Source organism: Triticum dicoccoides, chromosome 3A, assembly GCF_002162155.2.
Source record: "Triticum dicoccoides isolate Atlit2015 ecotype Zavitan chromosome 3A, WEW_v2.0, whole genome shotgun sequence".
Classification (NCBI taxonomy): Eukaryota; Viridiplantae; Streptophyta; class Magnoliopsida; order Poales; family Poaceae; genus Triticum; species Triticum dicoccoides.
This window is the reverse complement of record NC_041384.1, coordinates 341,292,184-341,302,625: the sequence shown is the minus strand read 5'-3', so window position 1 is coordinate 341,302,625 and position 10,442 is coordinate 341,292,184.

The window sequence follows — 10,442 nt, the reverse complement described above, 5'->3', positions numbered from 1 at the left end:
GCCCAAGGAATCCAACTTCTTTCAACCAAAACTCACATTTGTTGAACTTGGCATACAACTGATGTTCCCTGAGTTTCTCGAGAACTAAACGCAAATGCTCCTTGTGCTCCTCTTCATTCTTCTAGTATACCATTATAGCATCAATGAACACCACAACAAACTTATCCAAATATTCCATCAACACCTTGTTCATCATGCTCATGAAATAGGCAGGGGCATTAGTCAGTCCAAATGACATGACCGTATACTCATATAACCCGTACCTTGTGGTAAATGCGGTTTTAGGTATATCCTTCTCCCGAATCTTCAGCTGGTGATATCCTGATCGCAGATCGATCTTCGAAAACACCTTATCTCCTTGCAACTGGTCAAACAAATCATTGATCACAGGCAGTGGGTATTTGTTCTTGATCGTCACCTCATTCAATGCATGATAATCGACAACCATCCTTAGAGACTTATCTTTCTTCTCAACCAAAAGCACTAGGGCTCCCCATTGTGATGAACTCCATCGGATGTAACCTTTCTCCAATAACTCCTTGATCTGTTTCTTAATCTCCTCCAGATCATTTGCAGGCATCCGGTAGGGTCTCTTTGATATTGGCCCTGTACTTGGCAATAGCTCTATCAAAAACTCGATGTCTCGATCTGGTGGCATGCCTGGTAACTCCTCTGGAAAACATCTAGGCAATCCTTCACTACAAGCACTTCCTCCTAAACAACTCCTATGAGGGTATGTACTTGGCTCCTCCTAGGCGCATGCCTAGATACATACTTGATCCTTTTTCCCTCTGGGGTGGTGAGATAAATCGACTTACTAGCACAGTCAATGCTTCCTCCATACTTTAACATCCAGTCCATGCCTAATATCACATCCAATCCTTGTGACTCCAAAATTATCAGGTCTGACAGGAAAACATGGCTACCAATGGTTAAGGGTATCCGGTCGCACCATCGGCTAGCCATATACTCTGCTCCAGGTGAACTTACTAACAGAGGGATCCTAAGGGCTTGGGTTGGTAGTTTAAACTTATCCACAAATCCCCTTGATATGTATGAATGTGATGCACCAGTATCAAAAAGAACAAGGGCGGTAAAAGACTTAACCAAAAACTTACTGATAACTGCGTCTGGCTGCCCTTCAACCTCCTCCATGTTAATGTGGTTCACTTGTCCTTTGTTGAATGGATTGGGCTTCTTCCTAGTGCTCCCATTACCGTTTCCATTCTTCGCTTCAGGGCACTCCGTAGCATAGTGTCCAGTCTTCCGGCACTTGAAGCAAGTAATGTGACTTAGGTCTCTCTTGGCGGGTGTGGCTGGATTGGAGCGGTTATGATTGTTGCTTACTTCGTTCTCAGTCCCATTCTTGGAACCATTGTGGTTATGCGAACTTCCTCCGTTGTGGTTATGGCTTCCATGGTTATGAAGAAGTCCTCCCGAGTTCGGGGTTAGATGAGGCTTTTGGTGGGCTCCTGAGTTGTACCTTCCTTGTCCATACTTCCTTTCGCGGCTCTCAATTTGCTGCTGCTTCCCTTCAATCATAAGAGCCTTGTCTACCAACTCCTGGTAGTTGTTAAATGTTGCCACCATCAATTGCATGCTCATCTCATTGTTCAACCCTTCCATAAACTTCTCCTGCTTCGTGGCATCTGTGGCCACATCGTCAGGGGCATAACGAGACAACTTACTAAATTCATCCATGTACTGCCCCACAGTACGGTTCCCTTGGCACAATTTATGAAACTCACACTTTTTCATGCTCATAGCTCCCGTTAAGACATGGGCGGTGCAGAATGCTTGCTGAAACTAATCCCATGTAATAGTGGCTATAGGGTAGGTGACTGTGTAATTCTCCCACCATGAGGCTACTGGTCCATCCAACTAATGTGCGACAAAACGCACCTTCTCAGCATCTGTACATCCTGTAGTGGTTAACTCCCTTCCAATCCTGCGGAGCCAATCATCTGCCACTGTCAGATCGGTGCTACTGGAAAACACCAGCGGCTGCAATCTCAGAAAGCGGGCTAAGTTGTCAACTGGCAGTGGTGGCGGTGGGTTGTTGTTGTTGCCTTGGTTCTGAACCAACAACTGCGTCAGTGTATTCTACTGTTGGATCAACTGAGTGAGCTCCAGTGGGAAGGTAAATCTGGGGTCACGTCTCGGAGGCATATGAGGGTTTAAAGGGAAGAGAATAGAATAGAATGAGTTCTAGTGAGAAAAACACTACCCATATGCACATGAGACAATCACAATCATATCACTCAATCAATCAAGCAAGGGCATACAATCAATCTAACTATCATTACGAAAGTGCTCAGACTATACTATATACATGGTGGAATACTACTACTGATGTGGTGGTCTACTAGAAATATTGATCGGTCGAAGACTCCATGATGTCCGCTCCAGCTTCATCAACATAGTCATCATCGCTATTGTCGGGGTCTGAGTCGGTGTCGTCGATGATGATGTAGTCCTCAGAACGAATCTCTTTGGGTTCATCGTGTTCTCCTCCTGGCCCGGGGTCTCCCATGAATACTCCTAGCTTCCTTTCCAGATCATCATTCTTCTCCACTAGTACGACAATTTCCTCCTCATAATCTTCGCGACTAGCCTTGATTTCTTCCTCCAGTTTTGTGATCCTTGTCATCGCCTTCTTCAGATCTATCATGCCTATGCACATCTGGTTCTCCTGGCGACGAATGTGTTGGTTTAACTCCTGGATGAAAGTTGCGATTGATCTATCCTTCCTGGTGCTGATCATCTCCCATTGCTCATCACGGCACCCACAAATCTGGTAGATAGTATCCTTAAGCTCCTTATGGTAAACTTCTCCAATGCGTCCCATGGTGATGTGAGCCGCCATACTCTTTCCTAGACTCCAGGTTGGTGCATCAAAGGAAAACTCTATGGGTTTAGTGACTGGCGTGAATGTCCTTCCTGGAACTTGAACTTGAATCATCCATCGCTCCTCTTCTGGTAAAGTGGCGTTGTAGGTGAAGCTTGGTATTCCAATGTTCAGGTACTTATTGACTTCCTTCAAGTGTAGTCCGAAAGGTGCTTCTTTATCCGATTGTGCAAACTTGTTCCTTGCGTCCGCCATCCTAAAGAGTAGAAAATGGAGAGGAGTCAGAAATGAGGAGAGAGTAGTGATCTAGGGCTTTAGCTTAGTGGTCATGTCCTACACTCAGCGTGTGCTCTGATACCATCTTGTAGCGACCCGACCTCAAACGGTCAAGTATCTTTGCTTCAGGGTCATCCCTGGATCGGTAATGCTGACACACACAGTACTTGAAGGATTTATAATAGAGTAGAAATCACACACTTATTACATCGAATGTCTCAAAAGAGAACTTATTACAATCAACATGGCATAAGGCCATCTAAAACGATAACAGCGGAAGGCTTGGAAGATAAAGTGAGTCCATCAACTCCAACGGCATAGCTGAGCTGCACGGCAACGACCTAACGAACCTTAATCCTCGTCTGAAAAGTCTGCAACATAATACGTTGCAGCCCGAAAACGGGTCAGCACATGGAATATGCTGGCAATATAACACAGTAGAGCAAGAACTGACTAATGCTATCACTACATGCATATTAGGCTGGTGGAAAAGCTCTATGGTTAAAGTTTTGCGAAAAGCCAATTTTTCCCTACGACAAAGGAATATATTTTATTTAACTATCATGGTAGTTGAAACATCATTGAGAAGGTTCCTCCAACTCAATCCCAATTAAAAGTAATTATCAACCCAACAATATTAATTTAGAGTGATGAGATACATATGATAATCCAAGTACTAGATACTTAAGATGTCCATAAGCGGGGACACGACTAACCATGATTAGTTTGTACACTCTGCAGAGGTTTGCACACTTTTCCCCACAAGACTCGATCTCCTCCATTGGATTTCTCGCACTACATGGTGTTTGAGAAACAGATGACCGAGACACAGTCTTTCAGAAGCATTAGCTATAACCCCGGGTAGACAGTACCAACCTACATCCCTCTACATCTGCTAGCCTACCACTTGAAGAGGTCATGCAACTTACTCAACTATGCTAGAGCCCATAATAGCTTGTGGCTGCACACAGAAGTTTCTAGCATGAAATATCTCAGTTCCCTTTGAGGCTGGGTGGCGGAACTTACGATTATCACACGGGTACTCCGGGATATCCTAGGACAACACTGGATTCTCCAGGTGCCCGACAAGCAATCCACCCAGATGTGTATTAAAGTTGCCACCTTAAGTTGAACCATTAATTAATAATCTCACATCTATCATGGATTCACTCACCCAAACCACGTCTACGAGCATAGCATGGCAATATAAGCAATACGTAGAAGTAACTCCCAAGGGTTTGATAATAACAGGGCAATAGGTTCTACCTCATCAACTACTTCCCAATCCCACATGTTATCAAGTCCTAACCATGCAATGTTTGAGGGTTGAAACTAATGCATAAAAACTGGGTGATAAAGGGGTATGATCAAAGTGTTACTTGCCTTGCTGATGATCCGCAAAACCTAGAGACTCCTAGTAGCACGCTTCGCACTCCGGGTGTTCTATCGCAAACAAACAATAGCATACATAAGCAATCAAGCAAAGACGCACGGGTAAAACACGAATAAGAAGATCTAACCAGAAATTTCAACTTAAGAACTCCGGTTTGCAAAAAGAATCAAATTGAATGGAGCAACGAAACTCAAACTGTGAAAGAAACAAGATCCGATTACTAATATGGACTAAAGTCAAATTTTACTGTATCAAAATCTTGTTCAAGTTGGTTAAACAGAAAGAGAGCTTCGTGAAGAAGATCTAGGCGCTTGAATCGCCTGATTCCGATAAACGAGCGAAAAGATAAACTAGAATGAAAATCAGATCAGAAATAGTGATAAAAAATAATCGCGGAAAATCCAAAAAAAGAAAAAAACTAACGAACAGGCTAACGAGCGAACGTTCGCTGTCTGTGGCTAACGAGTGAACACCGTTCGTTAAAATGAACGTATGGACGAACGCCCGCTAAGTAACTAATCCGAGAAAACTGGCGAACCGTTCAAAAAAACCGGAACTAGGGTTTTTTAAAAAACCCGACGGTTTTACCTAAACCGAAAAAACCAGACGGCGAGATTCAAACTCCGGCACGGCTTCGGCAGCTTCTGGCGAGCGGGGCGGCGGTGCGGGTAACGACGGGGTGCGGCAAGGCGGCGCGGGGTGGCGTGGGGTGGTGCGGGGTGGCTCAGCGGCGGCGGCAGCGTGCGGTGTCATCGGCGCAGGGCGGCGGAGCGGCTAGCGGGCGGCGACTACTGTTGCTTAGGGCTCTAGGGGGCCCGGGTCGGCTTTGAAAGGGGGGAGGTGGCTAGTGGGAGGGGGCGGGGAGGCGTGGCCGGCTCGGCCTCGGCGGGCGGCGACGTGCTGGTCGCGGTCTCCGCGAGGGAGACGGCGGAGCGGCGGCGGCTGGGCCAACTGCGCCTCGGCCCAGTTCAGTCCGGCAGGCTTCTTTTTTTAAAAAAAATAATGTTCTGATGAAAATAAATCCTAGAAAAATAAATAAAAATCTAAAAATACCAAAACAAATTTTCGCCGTCTAAATAAAATATTTAGAACAAGATGAACATTTTCTTGGCCCTAAAATGAAATTTTGAAAGCGTGCAATTTTTCTATTGCAAATAAAATTGCAATAAAATCTGAATAAAAGCAAATATTTGATTTTAATATTTTTCCTCCAATATTTCATTTCTTTTGGAGAATTCATATTATCTCCTCTCATATATTTTAACATGAAATATTTTCGGAGAGAAAAATAATTAAAACCAAAAATCCTCGTTTCAATATTTGATAAAATTCAAATATGAAAACAGTGAAATCCCCAACTCTCTCTCCGAGGTTCCTTGAGTTGCTTAGGATTTCGAGGATCAAGCCAAAATGCAATAAAATATGATATGCAATGATGACCTAATGTATAACATTCCAAATTGAAAATTTGGGATGTTACAAGATCTTAAAATGATTGGTGTTTCTTCTATTGATTCCTTGTTTAGTAAAGTTAAGAATGATGAAAAAGGGACTGGAGAAGAGTCAACTTTAGGTAGAAGGCGTCCCAATATTTTGGAGGGTGAAATCTTGTTGAGAAAATTGATGAAAGTGGGTTTGGAGAGGTTAAAACTTTAGCTAGTGATGCACCCACTATTTTGGATTACAAAGACTTTAATTATGATATTTGCTCTTTGATTGATTGTATTTCTTTGTTGCAATCCGTGATAAATTCACCCCTTGCTTATGAACAAAACAAAGCTTTTACTAAACATATTGTTGATGCTATGATGAAAGCTTTGGAGGAAAGGTTGGAATTAGAAGTTTCAATTCCTAGAAAATTGTATGATGAATGGGAACCTACTATCGAAGTGAAGATTAAAAATTATGAATGTTTTGCTTTGTGTGACTTGGGTGCTAGTGTTTCCACGATTCCGAAATCTTTATGTGATGTGCTTGGTCTTACCAATCTTGAAGAATGTTCCTTGAATTTGCACTTGGCGGATTCAACTATTAAAAAGCCTATGGGAAGGATTAATGATGTTCTTATTCTTGCAAATAGGAATTATGTGCCCATAGATTTTATTGTTCTTGATATTGACTGCAATCCGTCTTGTCCTATTATTCTTGGTAGACCGTTTTTACACACTATCGGTGCCGTGATTGATATGAAAGAAGGCAATATTAAGTTCCAATTTCCTTTGAGTAAGGGTATGGAACACTTTCCTAGAACTAGAATTAAGCCACCCTATGAATCAATCATGAGGGAATCTTATGGATCTCGAACCAAAGATGACAAAACTTAGATCCTTGCTTTATGCCTAGCTAAGGGCGTAAAACTATAACGCTTGTTGGGAGGCAACCCAATGAATAAAATTTATTTTTTATTTTTTCTTTCTGTTCTTGAGTTTTAGCACAATTATGCTACTATTATGATTGTGTTTTTATGTTTTGATTAGTGTTTGTGCCAAGTAAAGCCTTTAGGATCTTCTTGGGCAATAGTTGTTTGATCTTGCTAAAAACAGAAAGTTTGCGCTCACGAAATTAATTTTCATTTTTACCAGAGAGCGGTAAAATACCCATTCCACTTGCAGTAGATGAATGTACCAATTTCTCAGCTCATCCTAATTTTTCAGAGTTTTTTGAGTTACAAAAGTATTATAAATAGTCAGATTGCTACAGACTGTTCTGTTTTGACAGATTCTATGTTCTTTTAGTTGTGTGCTTATTTTGATGGCTCTATGGTTTTCTTTGATGAGTTTTTGCCATAGAAAAGTTGGAATACAGTAGATATAATACAAAAACAAAATATGAATTGGTTTGATACAACACTTATAGTAGTGGTTTATTATTCTTATACTAACAGATCTCACGAAGGCTTTGTTGAGTTTTGTGTGATTGAAGTTTTCAAGTTTTGGGTTATCTTACGATGGATGAAGGAAGGATGTAAGAGCCTAAACTTGGGGATGCCCCGACATTCCATACTATTACCCAAGAATGAGAAACCAACTAATCTTGGGGATGCCCCCAAGTGGCATCCCCGCTTTGCTCCAACAACTACCGGTATTTTACTCGAGACTATATTTTATTCATCACATGATATGTGTTTTGCTTGGAGCGTCTTGTATGATATGTGTATTTGCTTGTTTTATTTTGTGTTTTAAGTTATCAATCCTTGCTGGACACACCTATTTGAGAGAGCCAAAATTATGTCATGACTTGTTAGAATTGCTCTCTATGCTTCACTTAAATCTTTTATGAGCTAGGACTCACTCTAGTGCTTCGCTTATATTTTTTTGAGCATGGTGTGCTTTGTTATTTTTGAAGAAATGCTCTCTTGATTCACTTAGATTTGTTTGAGAGTAGTATAATTTTGAAGAAATTATCTCTTGCTTCACTTAAATTATTTTGAGAGAAAGAAAATTTGTTATGCTCATGATCTTCACTTATATTTGTTTGAGCTTATGAAAAGCAACACATGAAAATTAGTGCCAAAGTGATAGATATCCAAGAAGGATAAAGTAAAATAAAATGTCATTAAGATCATTGGACAAAATAAACTTGATTCTTAGTAATAGTTTTGAGATATGATGATGTGATATGTGAGTTATGTTGATGAGTAATTGTGCTTTACTAGGAATATTGGTGTTAAGGTTTGTGATTCCCTATGCATGCATGAAATTTAATAATCATGCCATGAAAATTATATCCTACTTGTGGTGCACTATTCGGTGTTTTTTTACTATAAACAGTAGGGTAAACACCCCACTGCAACTTTTATTAATAAATGAACTAAACATAGTAGTCTTAAGGGCTTGAGGTAAGCCCTAGAATAAACAGAAGAAGAAATAAAAGAGAGTAAACATTAAGAGAAACTAGCAAAAAACCTACAGCATGAATGTAGCGACCCTACCTCAGATGGTCAAGTCTCTGTGCTTCAGTGTCATCCTTGGATCGGTAATGCTAACACACATAGTACTCGAAGGATTTACAACAGAGTAGAAATCACACACTTATTACATCGAATGTCTCAAGAGAGAACTTATTACAAAAATATGGCTTAAGGCCATCTAATGCGATAACAACGGAAGGCTTGGAAGATAAAGTGAGTCCATCAACTCCAATGGCATAGCTGAGCTGCACGACAACGACCTAACGAACCTTACTCCTCGTCTGAAAAGTCTGCAACATAATACGTTGCAGCCCGAAAACGGGTCAGCACATGGAATATGTTGGCAACATAACACAATAGAGCATGAACAGAATAATGCTATCACTATATGCATATTTGGCTGGTGGAAAGCTCTATGGTTATAGTTTTGCGAAAAGCTAATTTTTCCCTACAACAAAGGAATAGATTTTAATTTAACTATCATGGTAGTTGAACAATATTGACAAGGTAACCCCAACTCAATCCCAAATTAAAGTAGTTAACAACCCAACAATATTAATTAAAAGTGACGAGATACATGCGATAACCCAAGTACTAGATACTCAACATTGTCCATAACCGGGGACACGGCTAATCATGATTAGATTGTACACTCTGTAGAGGTTTGCGCACTTTTCCCCACAGGATTCAATTGCCTCCGTTGGATTTCTCGCACTACAAGGTGTTTGAGAAACGGATGACCGAGACACAGTCTTTCAGAAACATTAACTCTTTCATCCGGGTAGACCATATCAAACCTACAAAACCCACTACCTGCTGATCTACCTCTTTAAGAGCTTCACGTAACTTACTCAACTATGCTAGAGCCCATAATAGCTTTTGGTTGCACACGGAAGTTTCTAGCATGAATCATGTCAGTTCCCTTTGAGCCTGGGTGGTGGTCCATAGGAAGATCACACGGGTACCCCAGGATGTCCAAAAAATACAGACAACACTGGGTTCCCCAGGTGCCTTAATCCACCCAGATGTTTATTTAAGTTGCCACCTTAAGTTGAACCATTAATTAACAATCTCACATCTGTCATGGATTTCTCTCAAACCCAAACCACGTCTACGAGCATCGCATAGCATAGTAATATAAGCAACGCGTAGAAGTAACTCCCAAAGTTTGATAGTAACAGGGCAATAGGTTCTACCTCAATAACTACTTCCCAACCCACAAGTTAATGGCATCCTAATCATGCAATGTTTGAGGATTTGAACTAATGCATAAAAACTAGGTATGGAAAGAGTACAATCAATGTGTTACTTGCCTTGCTGACGATCCGTGAATCCTAGGGACTCGTAGTAACACACTTTGCACTCCGGGAATTCTATCGCAAACAAACAATATCATACATAAGCAACAAGCAAAGATGCACAAGCAAAACTCAAATAAGAGAGGTTGACCAGAAAGTTCAACTTAAGAACTCCGGTTAGAAAAAAGAATCAAATCAAATATAGCAACGAAACTCAAACGGTGAAAGAAACAAGATCCGTTTACTAATCTAAACTAAGGTCAAATTTTACAGTACCAAAATCTTGTTCAAGTTGATTAAACCGAAAGAGGGTCTCGAGACGAAGATCTAGACGCTTGAATCGCCTGATTCCGACTAACGAGCGAAAAGATAAACAGAAACTAAGATCGGATCAGTAATCACGATCGAGAATAATCGCGGAAAAATCCGATAAAACAAAACTGACGAACAGACTAACGAACGAGCGTTCGTTAACTGTAACTAACGTGCGAAAACCGTTCGTTAAAACGAACGTACAGACGAACGTCAGCTAATTAGAAGAACCAAGAAAACCCGGCGAACCTATCTAAAAAAATGAACTAGGGTTTCTAAAAAACCGAACGGTTTTAAAAAAAACGGCAGATCGGATCCAGCGTGGTACCTCCGGCGAGGCGGGTTTGGGCGGCGGCTTGCGGGGCGATGGGGCTCGGCGGCGGCGCGGGCGGCGGCTGCGGGCGG